Raw genomic sequence first — 18,414 nt, 5'->3', positions numbered from 1 at the left:
CCAGTTCCATTCCAAGCAGATACACCAGCCAGCTCAAGCTCTCCAAACGATCCCTTTATCCTGGCCATTTTCGGTCTGGGGGCTCGACATCCTCGACCCCTTCCCCCGAGTTGTCGGGGGCTTTGAGTTCTTGTACGTTGCAATCGACAAGTTCACAAAGTGGCCGGAAGTGGAACCAGTGAGGAAGGTGACAGCACAGTCAGCAGTCAAGTTCTTCAGGTCGATTGTTTGCCGTTTCGGGGTTCCTAACAGGATCATCGCCGACAACGGCACGCAATGTACGAGCCGCACCTTCATGCAGTATGTCCAAGATCTTGGCGCCAAGGTCTGCTTCGCTTCTGTTGCTCACCCGAGAAGCAACGGTCAAGCGGAGAGGGCAAATGCTGAAGTGCTGCGAGGCCTCAAGACCAGAACTTTCGACAGGCTGCACAAGTGCGGAAGAAACTGGATCGAGGAGCTGCCGGTGGTTCTTTGGTCGATCAGGACGACGCCAAATCGAGCCACTGGCCAGACACCCTTTGCTCTAGTCTATGGAGCAGAGGCAGTTCTCCCCACGGAACTCGTTTACGGGTCACCTCAAGTGCTCGCTTATGATGAGCTCGAGCAAGAGCAGCTGCGACAAGATGACGCGCTGCTCCTTGAGGAAGACCGTCTCCAGGCTGCTGTGCGAGCCGCTCGCTACCAGCAAGCTTTGCGTCGCTACCATAGCTGCAAAGTTAAAGCCAGGAGCTTCGAGGAAGGCGACCTTGTTCTTCGGCGCGTTCAGTCCGCCAAGAATTCCAACAAGTTGACGCCGAAGTGGGAAGGTCCTTATCGGGTGAAACGAGTCACTAGGCCCAGCGCTGTACGCCTTGAGACCGAAGATGGCACTCCGGTGAGCAACTCCTGGAACATTGAACATCTTCGTAAGTTTTACCCGTAAGGCGCGGTTGCCGGAAGGTTTTCCGGCAACCACCTTTTGTACAAGTCTTGCCGCTGTTGCATGTAATCCTTTGTACAAAGCCGGGCGCAGACCCCGTGCACCAGTAAAGCTCGTGTGCCTCGCACATCTTGTCAGTTTTTTATGCTATAATCCTTTTTCGCATATGTTGTCTGACACTTTGTGCAGCACTAGACCCCGGTAAGCAATAACGAGCCCAAGGCTCCATATCATTACTTTATTTCTCTGTTTCTTTCTCAAAAGAAGGAAGGTTCCCTCGCCCACAAGGTTTACCGGGGGGGAAGGAGAAGATAATGGTGTGGACCAGGCCGTTCAAGAAAGTTTCTCCTTGCTGGGAAGCAGACGACAAAAAAGCTAAGTTGCTATAGGTTGAGCAATCAGTTTTTTAAGTTTTTGAGTTATTTTCCTTGAACGACCGTGCTTTGTCTGGAAAACCTGTGCGCGGAGGAACCAACTCGTAGCTAGTTGCGCCTTTACTTTGTTTCGAGTCCGCTCAACAACTTAAGTGAGCTGCTAGCGCCGTTACTTTGCTTCGAGTCCGCTCAGCAACTTAAGAGAGCCGCTAGCGCCCTTACTTTGTTTCGAGTCCGCTCAACAACTTAAGTGAGCTGCAACTAGTTGCGACAAGGTTGCTTGTTAGTAGCGACCTCGCCAGCAGGCTGCTGAAGTTCCGCACTCGGCGCTCGCGGCAAGGGTGCCTGCGCCGGCAAGTTTCCCTAGAAAGCGTAGGGCAGAACCATACAAAGCCAAGAGTCGAGTAAAGGAAGTAACACAGCAATTTTTTTGCCTAAGATAGAGTTATATTACAAAAATAACTTGTCGCGCCTCTAATAAAGTGTTCCCATGACATGACTGGCGGCGACAAGAGAAGAAGAAAACGGACGACACCTGGGCCCCGACAAGCCAGTATCGCTGGGGGCTGCGAGTGCCAAGAATCGTCCACGGCAAACCAGAGTTGCCGGGGGCTGCAATATCAGATAAGTCTTTCATCCCTCATCATGCATCCTCTTATGGACTGGGGAATGCGAAACCGCGTTTCTTCCCGAAAACTGCCGTGCTCCCTCAACTCTAGGCCCTGGGGCTCGTTCCCGGGGCCAAGTTTGGGCGTAGTCGCGGCATCAAAGGGATGAAACGAGGAGACCGCACCCACCTCGTTCCCGCCTCCGTCAAAGGCGTGAGAAATGTCGAGCGACGTGGGAAGACGGCGGGGCTTGTTGCCGGGAGATGAAATGTCTGTCCGAGGGACACCAAGGATTTGCTCCTTGGCGTGGGTTCAACTCACGAGACAAATAACCCGGCAAGCATCCCCTTTTCATTAAAAAACATCCCACTCAGGTACAGTCCATAGAGGATGAAAAACATGAAAGAGAGGATTACAAGTTCTAGATACAGCTAAGGCCCGAAGGCTTACAAATTAAAAAGATAAGATGCCCGTAATCCCTTTCCTGTCCCTCGCTTCAGGAGGCAGGTCAAGGAGGCGAAAAGGGCAAAAGGAGCGCCTAGGCGAGCTACGGGTGCCAGAAGACACCAAGAGAACATCCCGGGGGCCGTCCGAAGGCTGGACGGCGATGGCGGCGCCGGAAGCGGGGCTCGAAGACGGGGCGGCAGGACGTCAGCACGCTGTCGAGGGCACCACGCCCTCGTACTCCGACCTGACGGCCTTGTCGCCAGCCCTCTTCCCCTTTCGCAGCCTGCCTACGCCAGCCACCCAAGGAGACGACCCCGGGGAGTTCAAGGAGCCGGCGACACGGATGATGGGGCCGCCAGTGCCGCGCGAAGCGGCGCCCGACGCCTAGTCGGACCCGCCACCCCGCCGCTCGCTACCCTCGTCGTTGCTGTCGCTCTCCTCCTCGTCACTCTCGCTCGAGGAGGAGCCTTCGCTGTCGGAGGAGCTGTCCACGCAGCACTTCGCCCGAGTGCCGAAGCACCCGAAGACCTTGACGGAGAGGAGATCGCCTTCCATCAACTTAAAATGGAGGGTAAACCCCTCCATCAAGCTGTGGATGCGGGCGAACGTCTTCCACCCTCGATCAAGATACATCACATTAGGGGCTGGGAATACAACACGGACTCGCGTGCTGCTGATCCCACAGCCCCTCATGTGCAGTCTCAGTGTCTCGGGCGGGTCCAACTCCATCGCGCGCGCAAACGGAGCTGGAAGCCGGAGGCGACGACGAGGCGCCCGGCGCAGCCTGACGAAGAACTCGCAAGGGTCGTCCCCTATATGGACCGCCGTGGGAGGAGGAGCCGCCGGCGGAGGTGAAGCTGACGCGCCGCCCCGTCCGCCTCTTCCCCGAGCGCCTCGACCTCGTCCTCGACCTCGTCCGCGACCTTGCACCCTCCCTCTTCCCCTCATGGCTGGCTCTGCCACCACGGGTGCGGAAGATGGAGAGATGCGCTGTCTGGCGATGACCCTCGCCGCCACCGATGAAGGGCCTGGTTTCCCTTTCTCCATGGCGAATGGGAGAAGGGGGAGCAGAAGCTGAAGAAAGGAGGAGATGAGAGAGTGCGGGTTTCTGCGCTCCCCTCCTGCTCTTTATAAAGGAGCGAGGTGGGGGCTCGGCCGCCCCGCTCAGCGAATCAAGGCACGGGAAGAGCAGGGAGTCGAGGCCAACCCGCTGCCTCTGCTCGCGACGGCCCAGTTTCCCACTCCCACCGTCCGTGACCCCAAGCGCATGGGAGCTGCGTGGCGAAGATGCAGAACCAAGGCGACGGGTGAGGCGGCCTCGCTCCGCCCCGTGATCACGGGGAGTGGGCGTCCCGAAAACCGCGCACTGACCCCATCCAATAAATGCACCACGCCCCCACGCCTACCTCCGTTTAGGGAGGAGGGCGTGAACCGTCCCCATCATCGTGGCCTGACGCATGCTCGAGGGGCTTAGCCTCGTGCACACCGCCCGCGTCACCCACGATGCCGCGTTTGACGCGTGCCGTTCTAGGCATGCGCGGTGGGAGCGGAGAGATATGCGGCGTGACCTAGGCCACGCGTGCCCATGCACTGTTTTGGGCTTGGCCCAACAGCGCTCGGCACCGTGTATGGCCCAGGCCCGGGGGCTCCTGTCGATGTACTAGAGTAGGGGTACCCTAGTATCCCGAACTCGTGCACGGGCAGTCGCAGCGCCCCGCGGCAAGGCTTGCCGGGTGACTGCCAAGACCCTCCGTGGCTCCCTTGAAGACCATTCAAGAACAAAGTACCCAAACCAAGGCCCCGACAAGAGGAGCTTGCCGGGAAGGCCGACCAAGGCCCCGGCGAGAGGAGCTTGCCGGGAAGAGACAAGACCCCGGCAAGAGGAGCTTGCCGGGAAGGCCACTCAAGGCATACCAAGAAAGCTTGCCGCGACATGCCCTGCGTCCCGGCAAGGCCCGGTGAGCGACAAGCTCCCAAACACGACAAGACGACGACCGCGGCAAGGAGCTTGCCGCGGGAAACCCCCACTTCGTGCCTGCGCTCCAGCACACCTGCTAACGTGTCGCTCTAGGACTCTCCCAAGCACACGTGGCAGGAGGCTGGGCAGCTAGGGGTGCAAGGTGGCAAGCGGAGATGAAGAGAAGGCCATCGTGGCAAACGGTGGCGCTCCTAACGGTCACTTTTTGCACTGTTTAGGCAACTCAGACAGGCATTTAATGCCCTTGTCCCCTGCCGTCAGAGTTAGGTAGGGTGCACTATATCCACAGTAGCGGTAGCTGCACCTACCACATCCTTTTCCATTTTTACCCTTCTTGTCTACGTTGCCACCTGTCGGTGACCCCTTGAAAGTATAAAAGGAGGCCCAAGCGCAACGTAGAAGGGGTTGGGAGGTTCGGCCGACTCGGCTCATCCGGAAGCACCAAGAACACTCTCACGCTCAGTCTGGCAGCGTTCATCGCTCCTGAGCAAGAATCCAATATACACAAACAAGCAGCAGTAGGGTTTTACGCATCCGTGCGGCCCGAAGCTGGGTAAAAACCGCTTGCGTGTACCGCCTCGATCCGCTCTTTGTGCGGCCTCCGCCCCCCACCGAACCGAAAGGGGCCCTGTCCCCATAGGTGTTGGTGGAATCAACCTCCCCGACACCCCCCTCACCCCTTCCTCACTTCCTTTACTCCGCCCGATCGCTCTCTCTCTCACTCGAGCTTCTCAAACCCTAGCGCCGCTGCTACTCCATCATCGCCGGTGAGGAAGAGCTTCACTACCTCGACCTCGTCGCCGTCGTACTCGCGCCGGCCGTGGAAATCTTCACTCCGCCACCGCCGTAGATGTCTTCCTCCGCCAAGTTAGGGCGTGGAAGATCTGAACTGACGAGCTTCAAATCTACACTTCTCAGTTCGTCGTGTTCTTCATCAAGGGTAATTAAAAGTTACTTTTACTGCCCTCTTTGATTCAAATTTTCTCAACAAAATCTTCAAAGGTGTTTTATTCTTCAAATCCTCACACACAAAACACCTCACTAGTCATCTGCTCTTGATTCGTTTCTCTAAGCATCATTTTTCTTCAAGATCCCTCAATTGTGTGGATCCTCAATCTATACAACTCTGGAACCTAAGACAAAGAACGCTTAGTGAAATTCTTCAAGGCTCATCTGGTCAAATTCCTCAAACTTGTTCTTGTTGAAAACCTTCTGGGAACGCATATGACCTCTTCAAATTCCTCGCAACTATACTCTGTTCACAGGTACTCATGGCCGCTGCTGAATCACTAGGTTCTCATCAACTTAACTCATTTGCAGCGTTCCTCGAAGAAAAGTTGCATACTTCTTTAGAGAATTCGATTGTTCAAATCCCTCAACTGAATAATATGGCAGACGGTAAGAAACCATAGAAAGGAGGAAAGAGGCCTGAGGTCATGACTGCTTTTGAAATACCTGAGGACATCTATGCTGACTATTGCACACCTGATGAGGCTAAGTTCGGAAAGGAGAACAAAAATCAGCACAAGGTGCGCATACAGAGGATTGAAAGGAGATGGGCAAGAGAATGGAGGGAGTACAGATATGTAACTCCAGAGTATATGAAGAAATTTGCACTAAATCCTCCATACCCAAGAGCTCCATTGGCACCTGGCCAAGAAGCTGACCCCACCAGCATCAAGCGTGGTGAGGATTTCCCTGAAGAATGGGCCAAACGCCAAGCCAAGTTGGCAAGACAAGCCAAAGAAGCAGTGAGGAAATTCAATAAAGACTCTGCTACTGCTGCTGCCACTGAGGCCTCTGTCAGGCCTAGAAAATAAATGGCAAACAAGCCCGCTCACAAGCCAAGTGCTTCACGAACTGTGCCCTCACGGCCAAGTTCCTCAACAATGCCCTCACGGCCAGAATCTTCAAAGCCCTCACGGCCAGATTCTTCAAAGCCCTCACGGCCAGTTCCTCATGCTGCTCCTGCTCCTCCAAAGTCCTCAGCTCCTCCCCCAAAGTCCTCAGTTGCTCCGGCAAAGTCCTCAACACATGTACATCTGGCAACGTGCCAAAGGACTGCAGGAATCTCAATTGCCTCTGGTGTCTCAGCGAGTTCCTCAGCTGCACAAAACTCTTCATCAGGCCCCACTCTGCTGAAGACAAAGGCAACAGCTGGTCAAGGTCCTCGGCCAAATCTGAAGAAGAAACAGGTTTCCTTCCAAGTGCCATCTGACAATGAAGCTGATGATGATGAACTTGCAGAAATCATCAGAGACAGGCAAGAAAGGGCCGCTAGAGCCAAAGGCACAAATGTGCCACTGCTTTTGGATCCAAAGGCGATCCTCGACTACATTGATCTCTGGCACAAGGACCCAAACACTCCTATGCCTGATTTTCATTTGACTCCTGGCCAAAGTCACATGCTGACCCATTTCATCACTGACGAGAAATGGAAATTTGAGAAGGCTAGACAAATCAAGAAGGCTCAGTTCAGGAAAGAGAAGTTCCTGAGGAAAAACATTGTCAAAATGACAACTGATGAACTCCTCAAGATCCAGTCTGAAATCAAAGCCCTCAGCGATGATTTCAATGCTTATTATGCTGATTGGCAAGGAGCCAAAGTCAGGTTTGTTAAACTGAATGAGAAGTTCACCAATGTTGCAGCCCCATCGCAACAAGAAATTCCTCAAGATGAAGTTTCTACTCAGCAAACTGAAGAACATGCCAGCACCGCTGATGACTTTTTGGCTTCTAATGAAAATGCTAGTTCCAGGGCTGATGACTCCATTCCAGCCGCTGAAGACATTGCAAGGGCATCCACTAGTGGTGCGCCTGAAGAAAATCAAGAAGTCAGGGCAACTGCATCAGTTGCGCCTGAGGAAATTCAAACAGATTCCTTAGCTCCTCCTGCGCCTACACCAACTCCTACCCTTCCATCTACATCAGATGTGAGGAAGACCAAGGCTGCAGAGAGAGTTGCAGTAAAGAAAATGAAAGCATCATCTGCTTCAGATTCTTTAGCTCCAAAGAAAATGAAGCCTATGACCAGCTCACTTGAAATTCCAATTGATGTTATTCCGACTTCCACCATGCCATCAAAGGACCTTGTTCCTTTTGGTGAAGAATATGTGATCCCTAGCGGATCTGATGAAGAAAATCATTCTGCTGCTTCGTCAGAGCAGATTGATGAAAAAATTGAATTGGATGTGATCCCTTCAACGCCTGTTGCTTCCTTGCCAATGCCTCAGTTCACAGCTGAGGAGGCTGGCGTTGAAGAAATTTAAGATGAAGACGTGGATATTGGATGCACTATGCCTGTGATGAATGATGACTTTTGGGAAAGTCAACATCCCAATTCTCCACTCTTCACCCCAATACAACAAATACCTCAGTCCCCTGCACCAACCGTTCAAATGGGCTCTGAAGAAACTCATCCTACCTCGTCTATGCATGAAGAGATTCCAGCCACTAGTGCTGAAGAAACTGCTGCTGCTGATCCTTTGAACACGCAGACTGCCTCTAAAGAGGAACCAGAAATTCCTCAGCCCGAAGAACTGGAGATTGCGATTCCTGAGGTTGTGATGCAACTCACTAACACTCCTCTGCCCAAGCCAAAGGATCCATTCTCAAAGAAGCAAAGTTCAAGGCTGAAGATTTCTTCAACGAGCATGTGTTCTTCACGGACTACAATCCCTATGATTCTGCTCGCATAAGGAAGAGGTGTTTCTGGACTGCTAGTCAAGCCAATTTCTATTCCTCAGTGCTATTCAACAAAGACAAAGTCTTCGATCATGAACACATTCCTCACGTGGACATGGAATCTCTGTCGGGCTTCGAGCCAGTCCTCCGTGTTCTTCACGATGCTGGATTGCTGAATTTCTGCACTGACATCTGTGATTGGAATGAAGAACTCATTCATCAATTCTTTGCAACACTGCACATCACAGGAAATTCTGAAGATGTGAACTCATGGGTGCTGGACTGGATGTCAGAAAATACTCACTACAAGGCACCAGCAACTGAATTGCTTCGTGCCTGCCACTCAGTCCTCCCCTTGAAGGTGCTCGTTGCATCTACAACGAACCTGAGCTTACAAATCATTACATGCAAGTGCTGATGAAGCCCTTGAAGCCAAGGCAGGCCCCTCGAACCAAATTCCTCGTCAAGCAATTATTGTATGTGCCACGGACTGTCTATCGCATTCTGACAAAGACAATGAGTCCTATCAAAGGCCACGACTCAAATGATGAAGAAGTCATTGGCATTATGAAGAATATGCTTTTCAATATCATTCATGCATTCCCGTCAACTTCCATGATTTCTTCATGAGGACTCTGGTGGATATTGCTATGTCACCATTTGAGCTGAAGCCTTATGCACCATGGGTTATGAGGTTCATCAGGACAAGGTCTTCACTCAATTACAAGGCTGATACTCTAAACCACGACAGGTACTTGCCTCCAATTGAAGTCCTCAAACGGACATTTTCCTCAGCTGATGACAAAAAGCAAGGCAACTGCTGTGATAGATGAAGGCATTCGTCCATTGGATGGTCAATTTCGCAAGGCTGCATCCTACTCCACCAATGATGACTCTGCCACACATGACTCTGCCGCCAACACCTCTACCAAGCAAATTCCTCAAGCCACCGCACCCAGGGTGATAACTGATCTAAAGAAAAACCACTACTACCTCCATGAAACCTTCAACCATACCTGGGTTGTTCTATCTCATGTCTACAGCGCAGAAGATCTGAAGAGAATGGGTCTCAAGGAAGAATTTGACTAGTCTGCACCTCCACCGAAGAAATTCAAGAAGGTTCCTTCCTTGGTGGCCATCTTCTATTCTTCATTGCGCGACACTGATGAAAACGAAGACTTGGACGAAACTGCGGCAGGCCCTACTATGACAACCGACCCAAACAACGCTGACGCTCCTCCATCAACTTGATATTCTTCAGGGGCGTTAGTCCTCAGTTTCGATCCTTTTGGTCATTTGATGACAAAGGGGGAGAAATCTGAGTTAGTCTTCAAGCGGGTCTATTATATGGACATTTTTTTGCTAAGTTACAACTCTCGCTCTTTTGAAACTTTTATTGGATCAAGTTATAATCTTGAACCCGATGGTGCTCTGATACTTTTGATGCACTATGCTCTGATACTTTTGATGCGTTATTCTGCATGCTTGTTCCTCGTTAATATTATTGTACGCATGCTGAATTTCTTCAGGCACCATATTTCATCATGCATTTCAAATTCTTCATATTATATGTCAAATGCATGTATGAATTACAAGATATAGGAGGAGATCTCCATGATTCAACTCTTCAAGTGTGCATTGCTTCAAAAGCAAATTCCTCACTATGCACATCTTCAGGGGGAGTTCTTCTATATCTTGCAATCAAATTCCTCAATATCAGTACTTACACTTCATATGTTTATCCCCGTTGAAAACATAACCTATATTGTCATCAATCACCAAAAAGGGGGAGATTGTAAGTGCATCTAGTACCCCTTAGTGATTTTGGTGTATTGAAGACTTATAGGTTAAGGGACTAATGTGTTTATGAGTGTACACAGGTCTATAAGTCTATGAGGAGTTTGATATTTACAGAGAAAGTCGAACCCTAAAAATGAATATCTTCGACTGAAGATTTTGGTATTCCTGAAGACTTTCATGAAGACTTTGAAAGTGAAGAAATTGGTGTGTCCGTGAAGACTTGATATTCATGCAAGGAATATGAAGCTTGAAGAGTTTCATTTTCATAGTTTTATTTTTCTCTTTCTTGAGTCATAGGAAACACCGTACTGTTAAAGGGGTCGAGGAAATACTAAGGAAAATTTTCCTTGTGATGCTCAACTCAAAATCCTTCACCTACCAATCCCTTCGAGTGAAGCCATTGGAAATCTGATATAGTTCAGTCAATTTCTTCAGTGACAAAGACGAAGTTCCTCTGGTCGCTGACGAATTTGTTCTGACTGAGGAGTTAGGAATTTGCCAGTGCGGATTGCCTACACAGTGATGAACATGATAGCCCTGAGGAATTTGAGAGTCAAAATTCTAACCGTTGCTATGCTGCGTGCCAGCTGTCCCAAAATATCTTATCCACCTAACGTTCATATCATCGAAGGGCATTTATGTCTTATCATGTCGGGCTGCTCCCTAGGATATAAATAGCCGCCCCCTACAACCACTAGCTGGTTGGCTGCTCCAAGAGAAACTGACACTTGTCATTTGAGAGCAACCCATCCTTTGAGGATTTGAGCGAAAATCATCGACTGAGGAAAAACCCGAACCCAAACACCTACAAACCCAAAGTGATTGAGCATCACTGAAGAGATTGATCCTGCGTGGATCCGACGCTTGTTACCTTTGAAGACTGTGCTTCTTCCAGACGGTTAGGCGTGATGGTCTAGAGCATCTAAGAGGAATTATGGATCGCCAAGTGACTGAAGTCTGTGAAGGTTTGGAAGTCGCCTAAAGACTTACCACGAGTGATTGGATGAGGTCTGTGTGACCTTAGTTCAAGGATAATACGGTGAGGACTTGGTGTCCTGAGCTGCGTGCTCAGCGACTGGGTGTCCGGGACTGTGTGTCCTCGAGTTTAAATACTCAGCCGCTCCAACCAGGCGTACAACTGAGACAGCAGTTGGAACTGGTCTACCAAATCATTGTCTTCACCAACCTTACTGGTTCTATTTCCTCAAATCTTTTATTTCTTCATTACTGTGTTGAGTGATTGTTCATATCCATGTTTGGAGACGTTGACTGAAGACTTTCTCAATTTCTCAGTTTAATTTCTTCGGTCTATTTGTCTTCATCTTGTGTTATCCTGTGTTTACGCTTTCTGTACTCTGTGTTTGTCTTCATTTCATCATGATTACTATGTGTGTATTCTGTCATGCTTACTTCTGAGTACTTATTCCGCTGCAAGTAGTTCTTCGCTAAGGAATTTCCTCACCGGCAAATTCCTCAGTGAAGAATTCATAAAAATCTCCTATTCACCCCCCCTCTAGTTGATATAACGCACTTACAATTGTGCTCGTGTGTTGGTGTCTGGGGGAGAGAACGGCTTCTCTATGTGTGTGTGTGTGTGGTGGTGGTGGTGGGGGGTGACTTCAGATAAAGAGTGAGGTGTCTATATTTGAGGGACTTTAGCGTAATTGGGATATTGTGCACTCATGGTTGATAAATTTGTTTCACGGTTTGTACTATGAGATAACGATACTTTTGAACATGCGTGATATACCTTGATGTACCAGAATTACAAATCTAAGATTGGAATTTTGGAATTCGACTCCATCATTAGCTTTTGTAATTCATTTAAACAGAGGTACATTTTTTAAGTCAGAATTTCCTGATTTCAAATTCATATATCAAACCTAGAGATATACACATACGGGCATGTTCAAACTTTATAATCATTCACTTTATTCATACACATACACATTTTTCCTTTTGCCATCATATTCAGGATAAACACATTTGGAATTTCATTTGAATTGGACCGTATGATGGTATTTTCTTGTAGTAGCTCAATGATCCATATTTGAATTGAATGGTCAATCTAAGTTTCGAGTTGGAGAGATTGATTTTCAAAACTTGCACTTTTTTTTGCGCGCAAAACAAACAAATTGTCGGCCATGATATCATAGTTGGCCGTACGAGAGCAGAATACTTATAATTTTAGGCGCCAAAAGCTTTCAAACTTCCCGCTCACATCGAAATATCACACGCCCGAAAGTTTAGACCTGCGATATTCCTGTTTTACCCCTGCCACATGAACGGAAAAGGGCTGCTTTGGTAACTCCATTGTTTTCCCCTCTTTGGCCCCAACATTCTTCCCCAGAGCTCCTCCCCCTCCCCTCCCCGACCCCCCAACCACGGCAAGCCGCCGAATCTACTCCTCCGCTGCAGCGGTGGACCTCACACCCTGCCGGATCTACCTTCCGCACCTTGGAACCCCCAACTGCCAACTCACCACTTCACAGGAGCCGCTTCAGCGACTGGCTTGTCCACCGCTCCAGATCTCTTTGACCGCCATCATGGTCCACCGCACCGGATCTGCTTAACCGGCGCCCTCGTCCACCACAGCGTAGGCCCTTCATTGACTCTCTCGTCCGCCCCTTCGCTGGCCCTTCATACAAGCCCTCGTCCTCGGCAATAGATCCGCCTCACCGAAAGCACTATACAACGCGCCCGCCGAAGCCTTCGTCCACTGCACCGTACCCGCTCCACGGACGCCATATTCAACTCCACCGGCCCTGCTTTACCGACGCCGCAGCCTCATCAGGTTATTTCGACTTCGGTTTTTCTCTTTATCATGCAACTGTTCACTTACCAGAGATGAGCTTTCTTGTATGTCGACAGGCGCCGCAACCGTAGCACCGGAGCTGCTTCAGCGATGGCGACAGCCGTCCCAAACTCAACCACAACACGAGCACCATCGATGATCCTTAGCTATCAAGTATGACAACGATACCCATACGCCGCCGAGAATCAGGTACTATCATCCAACGGCCGGCGCCTACATTCACTTTCCTAGCATAAGCACCGCACCTTTGAATTTCTTCAGGGCATCATTCAGTTTTTCATGAGACGCGTTATTCTGCTTGCACCTATAGGGCCATACTTCTAGCAGTGAATATGTTACATGTGCTAAACTACATACCAGTGCACATATAGTTAATATGCTTTAGTTTTGTTCTGATGCCACCTGTTGGTTCCATCAGACTGGTTAATGTTCTCTATGCTTAATTACACATCAGCAAACTAGCATGTGGTTCCGCTGCTTTTTGTTTGTTTTACCCTACATTTTATGATGCTAGCTACTACATCACTACTCCGAGCCTCTATTCATTACTCCCTCCATCCCATAATATAAGAACGTTTTTAACACTAGTGTAATGTTAAAAACATTCTTATATTTTGGGACAGAGGGAGTACTTGTTTGTGTGTTCTTGATCTTCCCAAGTTGCATGGTATTAATTATGGAGCTGCCAACCCCATCAAGCAAAGTATTTGTTCTTTTGGGGCTGGCACCTCGAACAAGCATAAAAATAGAGGGAAGCAGATATATTGTCGTGTATGCACACACCCTTCTTTCATTAGTTTAGATGAACCATTGATGATCAATTCGGACCAGTGCATGCGATTAAAATTAATTTTACCTAAATAGATGGTGCAGAATAAACTACAACAGCTAGATTTGCAACCACGGGATGCTGACGATATTTTCAAAGAACATTGCAACAGCAGCTAGGCTTCACAACAACATATGGTAAGCCAATGTGTTTTAGTACATGTGAAATGTAATGCGAGTGGGCTGCTTTCTTGGCTTGTGCCCTCAATGTGTAATTCTACCAAATTACAAATAGTTTAGTTGTCTGCTTTGCTGTATTGCTTGATTTGAATGCTTGTTTGTTGTTACGCTATACGTGAGTTGGCCAATATGTCAGCAGTGCCTGATGTACTATCATAAAGAAATGCATGCCTATTTCATTTGAGTCCTTAACTTTTCCTCTCAACTTCATCACAAGACTGTCTTCGTAGTTTATATGAGGCCACACTGTTAAGTGCTTTCTCAGATTATTTCAACTGCTTAGATGCCTTGGCAACTTAAATATAGCGGTTGTACACTCCCTTTAACCTAGGGATGTCAACTGGGTCCCGTTTAATCCCGATTAAAGTCCACTAGTGGTATGATAGTTTAGAAGAGTTTTTGTTTTTTGAGGAAAATGAAGTAGGAAGGTAGCAAAAACTAACTAGATGGGACTGGCGGATGTCGTTTATTTGCCACTTACATCCCTAGTTTCATCTTACCATTTTAATTTCTTTTCGGCTGATGCTGCTTCGAACCATTCAAATATAGTTTGCCATGCCCGGCAATAATTCGTCCGTCGTTTACCATGTAAGCTTAGTGCCTGGATCATACGATAACTATCTCTTACTTATGTCCAGTGGAAACCTTTCAGGATGCCGTTCACACTAGGACACAATGTACAACCCCAGAATCTATTTGTGGAAGCAGTGCGCCATCCATGTTACCAGATGGTAGCAGTTCAGAGGCAACACCGCCAGAGAGCAGTCTAAGCACATATATTATAGTGCTTGAGGCTCTACTAGAGGCAGAAAGAGATGGTGTGGCTGCCATGAATGAGGTAATCTTTATCTTGAGGCTGGAAATTACGGAATTAGCGGCACACATTATGCAAGCAACCCAAGAATTGGAGGAAGTAAGAATGTTGCATTTGAAGACGGAGGAGGTCCTGTTGTTTCTGCTATCTGAAGCCCAAGGTAATCCTGGTTCTTCTTTAGATACCAGTTGAAATTGTCATTAGATTATTGTACTTGCATGTTGTGTCATGTCTCTGAATGGATTATGTTGCAAGACCCCGTATGTTGTCCGGAATTCCATGTTGTCCATGTGTTGTAATGATCCGAATTTTTTAGGCGAGGTAATCCTCAGTACTTGTATGATTGACATAAGGTGAACTGTTTTTCGTGTGAGCATATTGTATTGGATGAAATAACTGTTTGAATCAGAGTGTATCCAACCTACTGAATTCGAAGATCATGCCATTTCTAAATCATAATCATATATAAAGGTGGAATAAATCTTTGTTGTGGTTTGAAGAAATAAATAACAAAATGTATAATTATCTGTGGATATTCGTAATCGAATACAAATTGGATTTGAATTTAGTTTGCCAGGTCCCAGGGCAAACGTGAATGCTAATTCTCCCAAGTTTTGGACGAAGCGGCTAAACACCCACTATAATTTGTGGGCTGCACGAAGCAAGTGTTTGCTAGATGGAAATTACTGTCTACCCCTGACACTGAGTACATCCTTATCGACCGGATTTACACTACTGTCGATAGGGGTAGACTAGTAACTTCAATCAAACGTGACACGAGAGCCATTGAGCCCATTCAGACACGGTGGGCGCCAAACATGGGCGGCAAAACACATTTGATTCAAGCTCGTCCAAAAGACATGTGTCTCTTCCTCCATTTCCCCATTCATACACGGTGGGCGGAAAAACAAACTCTCCTCGTCCGAAATCGATGTAGGCTAATATTTTAAATAGGGGCAGATGTGGGCGGCAAAACACCCTCTCCTCGCCCGAAATAGTTACCGGCAAATATTTGGGAGATGCGAGATTACCGTCCTATCCCCAACCGACGCGATGTCTGAAATTTTAAATGGGGGGATACGTTCGTAACTTTCCCCCATTTCAGAGAAGCGCGTCCCAAAGTTTGAGATCCCCCCGTCCCCTCCATTTCCCCATTCATACACTGTTGGCGGCACGACAACCTCCGCATTGCGGCCAGCCTCCTCCGTCCGCCACCCCATCCTCCACCTTGCCGGAGCCGCTACCCCTACCCCGTCGTCCACTTCAAGAGATGGACGTCTCTCATCCACGACGCTGGACCAGGATCCTTTCATCGCCTCCTCTCGCTTCGTCAGCGCCGTCGTCCACCTTGTCGTTGTTGCTCCTACGACCGCCTCGTCCATGGCAACAGGATATATCCCCCGACCCGGTCGTCTGCCGTCTAAAGTCTTCTTCCCCGCCGCCGACAGCCATCGCACCCGCAGCACCCTCAACGTATCAGCATAGGCCTACACGGCGTCGCAAGAGAGGTGGTACTCTTCCATATGTGCTTAAGTTATTGATCTCACCTGGAAAATAGATCATAATTTGTTTACTGTACTTTTCTTGTTCGTACCAAATCGTAGTGGCTAGTTGAAAGCAACCATTGGTTGCGAAGTAGCTTTGTCCGGTTTGCACCTTCAGATCCGCCATGGAACGGACACAATACTCGTAAAGCTTATCGTTTCCCCCCTTTATATTCACTACCATCATCATATGTGCTTCGTGTCGTGCTAGCACTACTCCTCAAGACCTCAACCCATAGCTTACGTGTTGAAATACGAATCTGATATGATGCTCATATTACTAAAATAGAGAATGTTTAATTGGTCACCTAATGTTCCTATATTCGTTTCGAAAAGCATGTGTGCCACCCACTGGTCCAGCTAGTTTCACTTTCCTGTTTTTTCTCTTGATGCTTAGGGTTTTCCCCCTTTTATCTACTCTACTATGATCTGCGTAGGTGCTTTCTGTCCTACTGGCATTATTCCACCCTTCAAGCTAAACAAGACAACACTCAGAATTCGAAAGCTTAGTTGTTCAAATATGATTGTGATATGATACTGATATTAGTTAACCGACACATTTAATTGGTTAGCTAAAGGTCCCACTTGAGTTTCCAAATGCATGTCGCAACATATAGAGAGACAACATAATTGCATTTCTTTGTCACTTGTTGACCGTACTTTATTGTCCATACCAAATCTTAGTTGTTATTTCAAAGCAAACATCGGTTGCTAACTACCCTTTGTGCAGTTTGCAGCTTCAGATCTGCCATCCCACTGCCACAGTCAACACTGTACTCATCATGCTTATATTTTCCCCATTTTTTGATGACCATAATCAGCCTATGTGGTTCGTGTCGTATAAGCACTGCTCCACCCATCGAGCTAAACGAGCTTAGTTGTACAAATTCATATCTGATATTATTACTAATATTAGTAAAACTGAGAGATGTTTAATTGGTGAGCTAAATGTTCCTACTTTAGTTTCGAAATGCATGTGAGCCACATATGGAGAGACCGGAAAGAATAGTATTTCTCTGTGCACTCTGGTTCATCATGGGTGGCCAACCGACATTGTATTGAAAGACTTGTAATATCTTCAATCTGCTTGCTCTTCTGCTCTTCTTTAATATGATACTCTTCTCTTGCGGTCGACTAGTCAGGTCGAGTTGTTCTCCCTTAGTATATTTTGAATCTGTTAGGTCAGGTCGACTTGTTCTTCTTTACTATATGTTGAAGCTATCATCTGCGAAGTGTCATCACTTTTGGAGCTCTCATATTTTGAGTAGTAGGCCACATTATATTAATGCACAAAACAAATTACAGCACATTGGATTAGAATCACTTCTGCATTATGAAGAAAATCTCACTTGTTTTTATAGAGATAGCACAAAGGGGTTTACAGGGAGGTTGTATTGGATTAGAATCACTTCTGCATTATGAAGAAAATCTCACTTGTTTTTATGTTTTCATGCATGTCAGATATTGAACATTATGAAAATGAATATGAGAATGGGCGCACGAGAGGAATATTGCGGAACGATCCACTGGCTAACAAACTTGGCATGGTGGAGGATGGCCTATCTTATGCACCCATCAAGGTGCTTACTCTAGCTTTGCAAAGTTGTATTGGTCGCACATATTTTGCATCTGACCTCTTGCATTACTTCTACTTTGTTACACCATCTGCTTAGTTTAAGCATCATATATGATTATATGCCATACCAATCCTTTTTCTGTACCTATTCCATGTGTCGTCACACTATGTTTTTCCAGTCAAATGTTGTTCTTTCGTAATAGATGTCCAAAAGGAAGAGGGTGAGTGCAGATCCTCAAGGAGTACAAACTAGGTACTTGGAAAAGGTAGTGATACCTGTTAAATCATATAGATCAGCAGCCACAGAAAACACAGGCCCAACTGTACCACACTTTACCCCTACTCCAGTGGCCAAACCCCTATTAGAACTGCTGGGAGCCCAGCGTCAGGTACTGTCTATGATATCAATTCAAAATTTGAACTCCTAAATTTCTGCTTGTGCCTTACCTTCTCTCTTGTATGAAAACTAATTTCAGATGAATCTCCTTGCTCAAAGGATCATACGATCTCAAAACAATAATGGGCTCTGCATTGCTCTCGTCAGTACCTCTCTCCCTTTTGCCTTGTAACGCTATACTTAATTAATTGCTATTTGATTATGTATCATCAGTCTGCACCTAAGCTTCATTATCCTCTGTTTCTTCCAATATTATTTGATCTATATTTACTCTTTGCAAAATGTAGAATAATGGCAATGCTTATAAAGAATTTTCTTTGGGGAATTTATTGAATTATCCTTCCATCAACATGGAGAAGGGCTTTGTCCAGCCCGTGTTAACATGTAATGTAAGTTCATCCTTCTCAAGCCTTCAAACTTTGTTCTAGTATAGATTTGGGTAGGCATCAT

The sequence above is a fragment of the Triticum aestivum genome, chromosome 5B, assembly GCF_018294505.1.
Source record: "Triticum aestivum cultivar Chinese Spring chromosome 5B, IWGSC CS RefSeq v2.1, whole genome shotgun sequence".
Lineage (NCBI taxonomy): Eukaryota > Viridiplantae > Streptophyta > Magnoliopsida > Poales > Poaceae > Triticum > Triticum aestivum.
Note: the sequence above shows the minus strand (reverse complement) of the source record.